The sequence below is a fragment of the Thermobia domestica genome, chromosome 8 (assembly GCF_964235325.1).
Source record: "Thermobia domestica chromosome 8, izTheDome1.hap1.1, whole genome shotgun sequence".
NCBI lineage: Eukaryota > Metazoa > Arthropoda > Insecta > Zygentoma > Lepismatidae > Thermobia > Thermobia domestica.
Genome location: NC_137461.1, coordinates 293,947,157 through 293,961,062, shown reverse-complemented (window position 1 = coordinate 293,961,062; position 13,906 = coordinate 293,947,157).

The following is a 13,906-nucleotide window of genomic DNA, read 5'->3' as shown; positions in this document are numbered from 1 at the left end:
TGTTACAAGTAAGTTTTTGTTTGTGGTAGTGGTGCATCAGGAGGAGAAAAACATCCGTGTCATCACTAATTACATTTATTGTAGAATTTCTGTCCAGCTGATTGGCTACCATCACTACTTGTGTGATAATTATGGCATCAGCCTCTTCGTGAGTGTTTTTCATATCTGGACGTTTCTTGATACAATCAGCAGTTATTTCTGTTATAACATCTTCTGGTCCAGTGATAAATAGATTTTTGGTGGAATCTGATGGCAACCCTTCTGTCATTAGATACTTGCAGATCAGCTGTACTAGTTGTACCTTATTCTTCGTAACATTCAGCACAACTTCTTGGGAGGGCAAGGACGTGTTGAAAGACAATTTATGATACCTGCTACATGTTGATTCTGTTCTGACGTTTCTTATTCCTCCTTTGGTGCTGTACTCCTTATATTAGTCAAATATCAAGTACACGTTGTATTTGTTCAATTTTTCAAGCACATATGATCGATACAATTTTATGAAGTCAAGAACAGTTCCGTTAGATGGCCAGTTGATCACCCATAAAACAGCACAACCATCAAGCATTACAGCATCTTCGTGCTTGTACGATCTCATAGACTTCTCTACCTGTAATATTTGTTTCAGTTTTGACTTACTTTTGCAGAACCTGGGAGTTCCATATTCATGAAACAAAGATATGAGGACAGCGGCAAGCTCATATGAAATCACTCCTTTAGTATCAATATATCTTGTAGGTGTGAGACACATTGCACGTGTGTACAAGAGTCCTGTGTCAATGACACCAATACTAGCTGTTCTTTTGACGCCATGGCAGGAAACATTACGAACCGTTGTTTAGATTGAATCGTGAAAACCAGTTGTTAGTATTTCTTCGTAAGAACACAACGCCTTCTCACCTATCGCAACAGCATTATCAACATTCACTTTCTGGGAACAAATTTTCCCTGTTACAATATTCACAATAGTTTTTGGGTGATCATCGGTCTTCAGAGGATCTATACAATGAGACAGCTTTTCCTTTAACTTAATTCAGTCTGCAGCATCTCCTTTTACTCGAGATGGCATTCCTTCCTTATGCTTAGTTATTTCCATATCTCGTCCAGCATCTCTCATGACATAAATGTCATTTACTAAACGACTGCAGGTGTGAAGGCTGAAAGCCCATTGCTTCACTGCTGATGGATTTAGTGTGTCCGATTATTCATCCTGCTCCATGGCATAAATGTATTCTCAATGAACATGTCTGACCATATAGCATTCAGATACCTGGTTTGTGACGAAGAACATGTTCGTCTTTCATAAATCGTTCTAGTATTTCACTTGGAAGTATCTCTTATTTTGTTTCTGAGATATTTTTCCTAAATTCTATGAAAATGCTGCCATCTGTGAGAACAAAATTAAGATTTTACGATTTATTATTACTCGTCAGTATATATATATATTTTTTTTTTCAAAAATAGGTTTCAGAAATGACAACATAAACTTCTTTTGCAGCCGCCATATTGGGCGCCATACTGAATATCTCGATTTGTATCAAATTCATAACATTTTTGACTTTATTATTGGAATCTGCAACCCAAAAAACATATAATTTGATACCCATCTTGATAAAATATACAAAAATATTCCTGTCACTTTTACAGAAGCCATATTGGCCTCCATCTTGAATTACTCAAAATGCTCAAGGTGTACATCTGTACACCCGGCAGATTCAGATTCAGCACCCTCAAATGAGCTAAAAACCGCTGAAAAACATTAGACATACTGAAATTTTTGGTTTGGTCCAAAAGTAGGGTTTTTCCTCCAGACTATTAGGGATCATGTGTATGCAAGCTTTGGCTAGACTTAATTCTATATTTAAATGTGTTAGGCTAATACTCACAAAATATTAAGCATTTTAATCTTCTGGTAGATAAAGCAGTTCATTTAGGTGTCATTCTTTTATTATCTTAGACTGTGTACACATATATTGTTCTTCTATACAATTTCTATTTTGCATATCTGTATTAAACCCTGACTTTTAATGTATGAGTTTTTGCTTATTCACTTTGCCCCACTATCATGATCCGCTTTGCCCTACCGGTGGGGCAAAGTGAATAAATTGCAGTAGTTCAGTAATTAAGCAATATCATTTATGTATATGCAATCCTTGTTACTATTGTGTTGTTATTTGAAAGTTTAATAATCATAAAATATTTCCTCAAAACTTTGGTTTCCTAGTCTTAATTTTAGTTGCCATTTGAGGCTCTTGAAGTTAAGTGATCCGCTTTGCCCTCCTTTCCTATACCCCCAAGGGGGAAGGACAGCGGCGTCATTTAGGGGGGCTAGGAGGGGGCAATTGCCTTCCCAAGAGTTTGAGGAATACATTTACTTTAATCAATTGTCTACTAATATACTAGTACAAAACGTTAAAGTCTTATGTCGGTGGTGCTGTTGCCCCCTCAAGCGAAGTCTGAAATGACGCCCCTGGGGAAGAAATGCCTTCCCCAAAATCCTGATGCAAGAAACAAACAAAAAAAACACGTAGGGTTACCCTCCCCTGTCCACCGTGGTACCCTTCTCATACATCAGTTTGGAGTCGAAAGTTGAAAGTGTGGGGGGGAGCATGAAGTTGGCCCTTTCCAACATTATTTTGTGAATATGTCAGTACGTTTTCCGAAACAAACGATTTTTTTCTTCAAAACATTCAATAAAAAAAGAAAAAGAAACGATTGGCTTCGGTTTGCAATCGAAATTTGGAAGTAGGGGGACACTGGGAATTTGCCCTCAACTTTATTTTTTGATATTTCTGTAAGTATTTCGAAACAAACGATTTTTTTCTCCGAAACAATCAATAACAAACGAAAAGCAAACGATTGGCATCAGTTTGGAGTCGAAAGATGAAAGTGGGGGGCAGCGTGAAGTTGGCCCCCTCCAACATTATTTTGTGAATATGTCCGTACGTTTTTCGAAACAAACGATTTTATCTTCAAAACATTCAATAACAAACGAAAATAGAAACGATTGGCTTCGGTTCGGGATATAAATTTGAAAGTGGGGGGACAGTGGAAATTTGGCCCCCCCAACTTTTCGAAACAAATGATTTTTCTTCAAAACAATCAATAACAAACGAAAAACTAACAATTGGGTTCAGTTCTGAGTCGATATTTCATACTAGAGAGCCTAGCGGGAAATTGCCAACCCCCAAATTTTATTTATTGAAAATGTCCGTAACATTTTCGAGACAAACGATTTTATCTTCAAAACAATCAATAACAAACGAAAAACAAACGATTGGCATCAGTTTGGAATCGAAGGTTGAAAGTGGGTGGGGGGAACGTGAAGTTGGCCCCCTCCAACTTTATTTTGTGAATATGTCCATACGTTTTTCGAAACAAACGATTTTTTCTTCAAAACAATCAATAACAAACGAAAAACAATCGATTGGCTTCAGTTTCGAATCGAAATTTGAAAGTGGAGGGGGCCAATTTCACATACGTACCCATAGGTCCTGTTGGATCGAAAAGATCGAGAACAAATTATTACTGAACTTTATCTAATGGTACTAGTAGATGATTTCTGGCTTGGTCACATTTTCTGAAAACCGTGAGTTTTTTTGGCAATATGACCGCCAAGGTCAAAGGTCGCCTAAAACTTTCTCTACATCAGAAATTTTTAAATATATTTTAAACGGCTGAGTTTTAAAAAAAATAATATACAAAGTTGTTCAGAATTAAACTTTGAGTAAATTCATTATTTTTACCTTTTTGTGCAGTGGCTTAGCGTGATCAAAAATTTGAGGGACACTATTTTTTAAACTATCTTATAAATATCTGAATCATATCCATATAATAAAGAGATAGGTAGATATTTCAGAGAAGAAAGTTAGAGGCATGTACCTCTCTATCCCCCCTCCCCGACGCGACACTCTTGCCTAAAACCTACCTTTATCGCAAAAGTGCGTGCAAAGTTAAATGCTGATATATAACGTAAACGTATACGCTACATTTTATTTTATTTACTTTTACAGTATTTAGTTAAATGTAAGTCATTGTAATTTCTCTGAGGTTTTATTTCATTAAGTAGGAGTCGTACAGTATTTAGTAAAGCCAGTATTAAATAGTTCTTTTTGTATATAACCTATATTTTTTTTATATATTCGTAGTAATTGATAACTTTTCTATCCAATAGAAAAAACTTCGGATTTACAAAATAAACAACTTTCTCGTGTTTTATCATTTAAATATGCTGGAAACGCGAATATAATTTAGTTTATAGGAAATAATAGGTATAAGACTTCTCTCTTATGTTTTGGACTATGTATTACGACTATAACATATATCTCCATGCAGTGGCGTATTTAAGGGGGGGTTGTGGGCTTAAGCCCCCCGAAATCTTACTTACTATAGTAAAGTAAATGAAATATCTTGCAGAATTGTCACAGTTCCAGGCAAAGCCCCCCTTGAAACAAAATCGTAAATACGCCACTGTCTCCATGTGATGTTCTAGTGGCTGTATCTCTTAAACCCTTTGAGCTTTGCACCTAAAACTTCCCTGATATGTTGAGCACACCAGTGGTCGAAGTGAGACGGTATGAGGTGGTATGCCATACCGCCTCTGGTTTCTCAGCAATGAAGGCATACCGTCTTTGGTTTTTCGATGATTAAAACATACCGTCACTGGAAAGTAGATGCTAAATACCTTTAATAAGTCAATTTTTATACACAGTAATTGACGAATAACTTTGCATAAAAAGATTTTATTTCTTATGTAGAAATAATTTCTAAGTTGACAACAAAGACATTTTTCTTAAATTTTTTCTACCTTTTGTTTTTAAAATGAGGTGTCTTCAAAGAAATTCACCTAGTTTATATTTTGATGTGCCATATTGAATTGTTTCTTTGTTATGTATGTGTGTGTGTCTTCTTGGTCTTCTTGCCTCAATGCATTTAAATGCCGTGTTTTGAGCATAGGCAAATTTAGGAGTTGTCTGTTGTATTGGCGGACCTTCCGGGTATTTGGAACACCCCACAGTCGAGTGGGAGAACGGGAGATTTCCCGCAGGAAATTGTTAATATTTTCATTCGGTTTTTGAACATTTTTGTGTATAACTCTCTAAAATACAACATAAAGGAATATTTTATATATATATACAGTGGCGTATTTACGATTTTGTTTCGGAGGGGCTTTGCTAGGGTGACCAACCGTCCCGTAAAAACGGGATTGTCCCGTTTTTTCACTATCATTCCTGGTGTCCCGAAAAATTCTCCCGGGACGCCAAAATGTCCCGTATTTACTTACATTGGGTACAAAAAACCTTTCGAATCGCTAACATTTCCTAATTTATATGATTATTTTCTAAGCTATGTGATTACATTGGAATGTGTCTAATTACTGAGCAACGTCATTACGACATTTGCGATATTAGATGTGGTAGCTGCACTGTTTTCCCTCCTAGGCCTCCCCACTCCGCAGACGACAGTGCAAGGGGCTGAAAGTGTTATGAAGAACAACTGTAAGCTGTTTTTACTCTCTATTTCGGGCGATGAAAGATTGAGGACTGAGAAAGATCAGTATAGTACAGTGTTTTCGTGATTTAACTAAGATGTAACACACTACGAAAGGGGAACAAAGCTACAGAACTATAAAAGTGAAAGTAAAAAAGAAAACTAGTTGTAAGTGAAATAATGTTTAAAAGTAACAAAATGCAAATAAAAGGAGCTGGAATCCGATGCTGAGAGTAATTATAAATCCTGTCGGTGACAGATTTGAGCGTTCATATATTTTTAGTAATGTTTTCAAATATTTCATTTTTTGTTAGCTGCTGATAGTTACTTGTTATCTAATTAATTCCACGACCTTTTCAATAGGTTTTAAAACGAAAAATTGTAAATTTGCCCTTTTTTGTGAGAAATACAAAAAAAAAAAAAAAAAAAAAAAAAAAGAGAGAGAGAGAGAGAGAGAGAGAAAGAGAACGGAGAGGCTAAAAACTATATTTAGGGGAGCAACCTATCCAGAAATAAAAGGTGTCCCGTTTTTTATAGTTGACGATTTGGTCACCCTAGGCTTTGCTAACTTTCGGGGGGGGGGGGCTTAGCCTGAAAATGTGAAAATTCTGCAAGATATTTCATATACTTCACTATAGTAAGTAAGATTTCGGGAGGGGCTTAAGCCCGGAAGCCCCCCTAAATACGCCACTGTATATAGGCCCTATATATTTTTTTTCAGAAAGTTGTTGGAGGGGATCAAAGTCTCTCCATATCTCTCCTTCCCTCCGACGTTACTACAGAGAAGCTCTCCAATGGTTTTCAGTCATTATGTAAATAGAAATGCAATCTTTTAGGCAACATACCCTCACTGCATTCCAACATTTAGATAGCTGGTATGTATAATCAAAATCGTAATACAACATAACTCCTCTCCTTTTTTCCCACTTCGAACCCTGGAGCACACTTAGTAATTACTACTCTATCACGTATGTCTCGGGCAGCAACTCGATTCACCCAAATGTGACTTTTACTTGTGAGCATTATTAATTCAAGACGATGACAAGCGCAGAGAGAGCTTATGTTGTGAACGAATTTCTTCACACCAGTCCGTCCTAACAGTGCAACAACACTTCCGTACGAAGATCAACAAAGCTCCACCAACTACCAAGTCCATTAGGCGATGGTATATACAGTTTACAGCTTCAGGATGCCTATGTAAGGGGAAATGAAATGGACGGTCAAGAGTGACTAAACCAGGGATGCAAATAAGCAACGAAATTTTACTAGCCCAAGAAAAAAGCTACTTGCCCATCCCACAATATAAATAATTTACATACCTTCGCTTTTTCATTAGTGAAGCTTGCGTTTTGCTGAATTTCCACAGCACTACCAACTTTCTTTTTCTTTCTACCTTCCTTTTTTCTTTTTTTTTCTTTCATATTAAACGAAACAAAGAAATCGTGATTTTCATAGTCTTTACTGTTTGAAATAAATAATAGTGATATCAAAAAGTCGCCCACACCGGTGAACCACTCGCCCCGAGCGAGTGGGCGACTGGCTATTTGCATCCCTGGACTAAACAGAAGATTGAAAAAGACAATGGATCGACTGTAGTGGGGATAATGATCAGCAATTCCTGTCATGGCCTCCATGCTCTCCGTCTTGATACTAAAAATTTTTTTAGTAAAGTTTTTCAGTACGTCTGCAAAGTTTTGTGACAATATATAACCAATTATAAAGCTACAGTGAATTTATGAAATCGTGTCAATCATTTGAAAAAACCCTTTGTTAGGAATTAGCATTACACATTTACTGACATTCATTCTCACTTTAATATTGGGAGATAATTCATATATCTAGTTTCTTCTTTTTTTTTTTCGTAGTTTAAATTCAGTGTGTAAATCAAGGATGTTATAAATAGAGGATCTGCCCATATGTATCTTCATCCTATTAAATAGATGAAGCCAAAAAACAACCGAGCATCGGCACGTCTGATTGGCTACTCTCGTTTCTCCCATCGTCTGATTGGCTACTTTCGTTTCTGCCACGATTGTTGGCTCAAAACATTGCGATCCTATTGGGCGGAGTGGGCAGAGTAGGGGTGGCGAAACTGTGATGTATGGCTTCAAGATTTTGTTGAAAGGACACATCCTCTATTTTATAAGATCCTTGGTGTAAATTCTCGATTCTCATCTTTCACATTCTTACTCATGTGTTCTGAAAGGAACTAGAAAATAACAGATAGGAATATTCCCATGTTTCTGAACGTTAGGAATTCCAAAAGAACCAGATCGATTTGTTCGTATTTGTACGTAATTATAGTTTATAACCAATGACGGCTCTAGAGGGATGTCCAATCAGTAAAAAATTAAAACTTTATTGCTACAGGCTAGAAGAAAACTTCATAGAGCTCCTGAAATTGTATATAAGATGTATAAATTACGCAAGCTGGGAGCACGGTGGCTTAATGGTAGAGTGTTTACTTCTTCTACGTGGGGTCCCTATTCGATCCCCTGCCAAGTTAGTTTGTGGTGGACTAGGTTTTCCCGGGGTGCTTCCGTTTCCTCCCACTTTCTCATTCCACCATTTCTTTTATATTCATTCACTTGCTTTAATCATAATCTTCCATAGTCTAAAGCAGTAGTTGTCAACTTATGTGTCGCGACACACTGGTATGTCACACAGTCTCCTAAAGTGCGTCGCGAAATTTTAGAATTTAAAAACCATGAAGAATTTGATTAGTTAAAATCGAGAGACTGCACCAATCAACACCTCCAGCGGTAACAATAATGCTCAATGCTATAAAGAGCCATTATAAAAACTAATTGGTTTCACTATTACAATACATATTATTATTATTATTATTATTATTATTATTATTATTATTATTATTATTATTATTATTAATAATAATAATAATAATAATAATAATAATATAAAAATATCAAACAAGTGTCATGATGTCCTGGACGTTTCGTAAAATGTGTGGTCAGTGAAAACAGGTTGAGAACCACTGGCCTGACGTTCCGTAAAATGTGTGGTCAGTGAAAACAAGTTGAAAACCACTGGCCTAAAAAGTATAAACGAGGGACGTTAAACTGAAAGATTTCATTTCAAAGATTAGGCAGGCTTTCTTTCTTTCTTTAGCTTGTGTAAATAAACAATAATAATTTTTCTTGATGTGACTTCCACAAAAGCCGCCACTGTTTTGTAACTACCTTGGGGTAAAATTGAAGATCTAGCAATGTGACTTCTCTGTAACGACCAACCAGCTGTTATATGTTCCCATAATCTTATATTTCGAGACAGCTAAACGAGTTATAAGTTGGAATTGATTTGATGTTTAATGTAGCTTTCTTTTTTACTCCGTTTTCCATCCTGTTTACAAAGACAGACGCTGACTAATAGAGACGCTATAATGAGACAGAGAGAGAGGGCGAAGGAAAGAGAAGCGACTACCACAGGCAAATTGAACGCAGGTAATAGGGAATACTCCATTAGGGAGTTTCAGCGACAAAATTTAATAAAGGTTGCATCAATAGAAAAGGTAAGAAACCATCCGTCACAAGTTTTTAGAAGTAATGCAACCGACAGATTTTTAAAAAACACCTTAAAGAATTATTATTATTTCAAACCTGATATTAAGAAGACTTACAAAATCTTATAATTTAAACTGAGCACATGATTGTTATTATTATTATTATAAACATCCAAAGTAATAGACACGTAGACTGTGGAATGTATTAAATTTATGACAAGGAAATACGAGGAGTGATGGAAGAGTTTTCGCAAAGTACTATTAACAATGGCGGTAATGTTTTGCTATTATAAAATTCGAGAGAATAGACGCTTCTATGTTTATATTATCTTTGATTATTCTTTTAAGCCTATTCATTCATTTTTCTCAGCAGTTTGAAAACATTGTTTTGTTAGAAATGGAAATTTCTTGTGAACACTATTCGGCAATGCTTTTTTTTTTTTTTTATGATTTCAAATACAGGTAACACCAAAATAATGCATTGAGTGACTTGCTTTCTTCTGGAGATGAAGAACCATCCAACAGGACTGTGTACAATTGGTTTTCCAAATTCCAGCATGCTCACGCATTTCCCACTAACGAATTTCACGAAAGTCGTCTATCCACGTCCGTTGTTGCCAGTAATGTTAATCTGTGCCGCTGTGTGTGAAATGATTGAGAGAGATCAGTACGTGAGATACCATGAGATTCAGGCATCCCTGAACATTGCAATGAATGCAATATATACGATTTTGTATCATCACCTGAACGTACGGAAACTTTCAAGCTGTTGGATCCCACACAACTTAGCCGAAGCCCAAAAACAGTAGATAATGAGAGGAATACTGATAAGTTTCAATTGGTGTAAGGAAATCCTCAAAATATTCAACCGCGGTAACTCAAATTTGTTATACTACATCGTTATAGGAGACGAAACTTAGTTCTATTCATACGAGCCCGAAACTAAACAACACTCCACCGTTCAGATGTTTTAAAGCTAGCCGAAAGCAACAAAATTTGTTCGTTAAAGTAGTGCTGCCAAACTAATGTAAGCTAAGTAAGCTAAGTAGGCCTAGCTAATGATTGGTCGTTCCTTCGGACATGTTATACCGGCAATCGTGGCTAGGGAGATCGTCGGATTGTAAACCAGTCGGTGTAGGAGTGGTATTTAATACAATTCGTTTGCCACTGGTCATCAATGAATTGCGCAAAGCAAATCCAAGTCATCACATCATCCTTCATTACGACAACGCCAGTTCCCACTCAGCGCGCCAAACTGTTGACTTTTCGTCCAGTAAAATGTCAAATTAATGACTTATTCTCCGTACTCACCTGACTTATCACCTAATGACGTCTTTCTGTTCCTACACATGAGAAGTGAGATACATGGTTAGCAATTTGTGTAACCTAAAGCAGCTGTTGCATTTTGAGTTGAGTTGAGGTGATTTTCAGTTTAGCGTCTCTTTCAGCAGCGAGGTTATGAGACGCAACCTACTGATTAACGTGGAATCCGAAGCACATGAGCTCCCGCCGGGAATTAAATTCGGGTCTCCCACGCCAAAAGCGTGTACTCTAACCGCTTAGCCACGAGGGAGCTCGTGTTGCATTTTGAACAGCAGTTTCTGAAGTAGCAAACTCAGAACGGAAAGAAGTCTTTCAAAACTGTTTTGAGCGTGTGCAAAAGTGTATTGCTCTTAAAGGTGAATACTTTAAAAAACAATAAAGCCATTTCCAGAATTTCACATGTCTTTTTTCATATTGATTGAAGAAACTTTTCCAAAAAGTCTTCATATCTGCCGATCTTTATAACCTTATTATACTGGCATCTATTACCCGTAGTATATTTCAACCATTATGACAACAGTCTCTTCCATATTATGGCTTCGTAGATTTAAAAATTTCAGAAGTTCGTCATTTCTTTTAAATCAAACTAATTATATTCACGAAATTGATAGATTTTCCCATCTCTCTTTTATACTGTCCTTAATAGAAAATACTAAGAACTTATCAGTATTCCTCTCATTATCTACTGTGACATTACCTCGCGTTGCACAACAATGCTTAGCCACATGCCACGCAAAGGGTGATACAGGCTTTTCTAAGGCAGTAGGTAGAGCGAGCAATTTAGCACACGAGATTTGGTTTTCTCCACAATTTCTTATTATAAAACTTTTGTTATATGGATTATAACACAAAAACATTATAAGTATGTCCTTAAGACCAATACAAAGTTTATTAAGTCGTTTGAAAAAAATAGGTGTCCCTAGGCCCAGACAGTTACGGGAAAGATTTCCACAAAGCTCTAGCAATCTAGGTAGGCAGGAAGCATCACAATTTTAGGCAAGGTAAAGAGCTTGGGTTAGTTTAGATTTTTTTTAGAGTTTTAGGTAAGGTAAGAAAGGGAAATAAACTAGAATAAACTAATGTTGATGGAAACGTTAAATGAAGTTTTATACCTTTTTTAGATAGTGGTGGCCCTGTTTATTTATTTTATTTTTATTTATTTATTTTTTATTTATTTATTTATTTATTTTATTTTATTTTTTTTTGTTAAATACTTAGATTATGACGAAGAAGATGCTGTCGTTTGCTTCTTGTAGTAATTACAGTAGAACACATTATTTTTTTATATAAATAAATAGTACGCGTTAATGTTTACAAATATCAATCATGTGTAGGCAGTGGTCAGTGTTGGGCAAATTTCAATTGAATTAACAATTAACAATTAATCTGTAAATTTAATTGTTAATTGCAATTAACAATTGAAATAAGTAATGGTTAATTGTTAATTGCAGTTGGCCATTGAAAAAGGAGAATCAATTGCAATTGATCAATTGATTGAAAGTAATTGCAGTGGAAAGTAATTGCAATTGAATTCTGTAATTCAATTGCAATTGAAATTAATTGGCAATTGATTCAATTGCAATTGACTTCCACAGCAATTACTTTCAATTGATTGATCAATTGCAATTGATTTTCACTGATTAATTTTCAACACTGTAGTTCAGAGAGGGCGTGGGGCAATGAAAACTTTAGCGACGACCAATTGACTCACCACCCGTCGTCACTCACGACCCATCGTGACCCACTCTGACCCACCACCCACCATAAACCACTCTTACCCACTGTGACACACAGACCCACCAAAACCCATTGTCATCAACTCTGACCCATGATTCACGCCCTCTTCTCTACTGACTAAAGAGTTTAAACTTGTAATAAAACAAGCCTATAAAATTATCACTCATCGGAGTTTGAATTTCTACGATCAATCGCTCAAGCACCGCACTAATACAATAACGGCGGATCTGACCTTTCTAATATAAATAAAATAGAGTTTGTTCGTGTGTCTGTATGTCTATCTTTGTGCGGCCTGTGGACGAGACGAGTGGACCGAAACTTTTCAAAATTTGGTCACGGGTAGCTTGGTCTAGGCCCCAGACCAAGACGAAGAGTTTTTTTTAATTCCTTACTAGGGGGTCTCCAGGGGACGTTTACCGGGACCGGCCTGGGGACCAGAAAAGTCGACCGAGAATTACCAAATTTTGGTCAAAGATACCTTGGTCCAGGTCCCACACTATGGCAAAGCGTTTTCAACAAAATTCGAACCAGGGGGTCTCAGGGGGGCGTTTACCGGGACATGTAAAAGTAGAAAGATATCAGTGTCGATTTCATAGTTTTCGCGGTCGCTGAGATCAATGGTGAAACTCCGATCGCATTAACTTCCAAATTCATCGTATTCGGCTACGGGCCGTGGGTCAACGAGGGGGGGGGGATACCGAAATGTAAAAGTAATCCAAAATGACCGATATTAGTGTCAAATCCATAGTTTTCGCGGTTGCTGATATCAATGGCGACACTACCATTAGCGATGACTTTCAAATTCATCCACCGTTGTATGCGGGCCTTGGGTCACCAGAGGGGGGAATTCCGAGACATGTAAAAATAATCTCGAAATGACCGATATTAATGTCAAATCCATAGTTTTCGGGATAGCTGAGCTCAATGGTTAAACTCAAGACCGCGTTTACTTTCATATTTAGCCCCCATCAGCTAAGAAAGGGGGGCATTATAAAGGGGATGACGAGACATGTAAAAATAATCCACAATGACCGATGTCAAATCCGTAGTTTTCGCGGTGGCTGAGATCAATGGTGATACTTTCATTAGCGATGATTTTCAAATTTAGCCACCATTGTATGCGGGCCGGGAGTCACCGGGGGTGGGGAATTGCGAGACATGTAAAAATAATGGAAAGTGATCGATATTAGTGTCAAATCCATAGTTTTCGCTGTCGCTGAGATGAATGGTAATACTTCCACAGGCGTTGACTTCCAAATACAGCCCCCATCGGCTGTGGGCCAGAGGCATTGTTTTTTTCAAAATTGGAACCAGAGGATTATAGGAACTTTTACCGGCATATGTAAAAAGTAGTAGAAAATGGCAGATGTTAGTGTCACATTCATAGTTTTCGCGGTATTGGTTGGGGGTTGGTGGGGGCCAGAGGAGATTTTTTCACAATACGAACCAAGGCGGGTCTGAGGGATGGTTCACCGGGACACGTAATAGTAGTAGAATTTGTGTCGAATCCATATTTATTGGGGTTGCTCAGACGTATAGTGACACCCCCGATAGTGTATACGTTCAAATTCAGCCCCCATCGGCCTTCCCAATGAAAACACATGTACGTTGTTGGATATATATTCACACAAAATATATCCAATTTTAAGGTCGCTTTCAAGGTCGCTTTTCATCGAATTTCAAGGTCGCTTTTTCGCATTGTTTAGTGCATGTTTTTACCGTTTCTGCGCATATTTTCACGTTTTGTAGGCCAACGAAAGTGGGTCAAAGACGACCTACAAATATGTCACAAAAAGACATATCCATTCCACTTTCAAGGTCCATTTTGACCCTCTC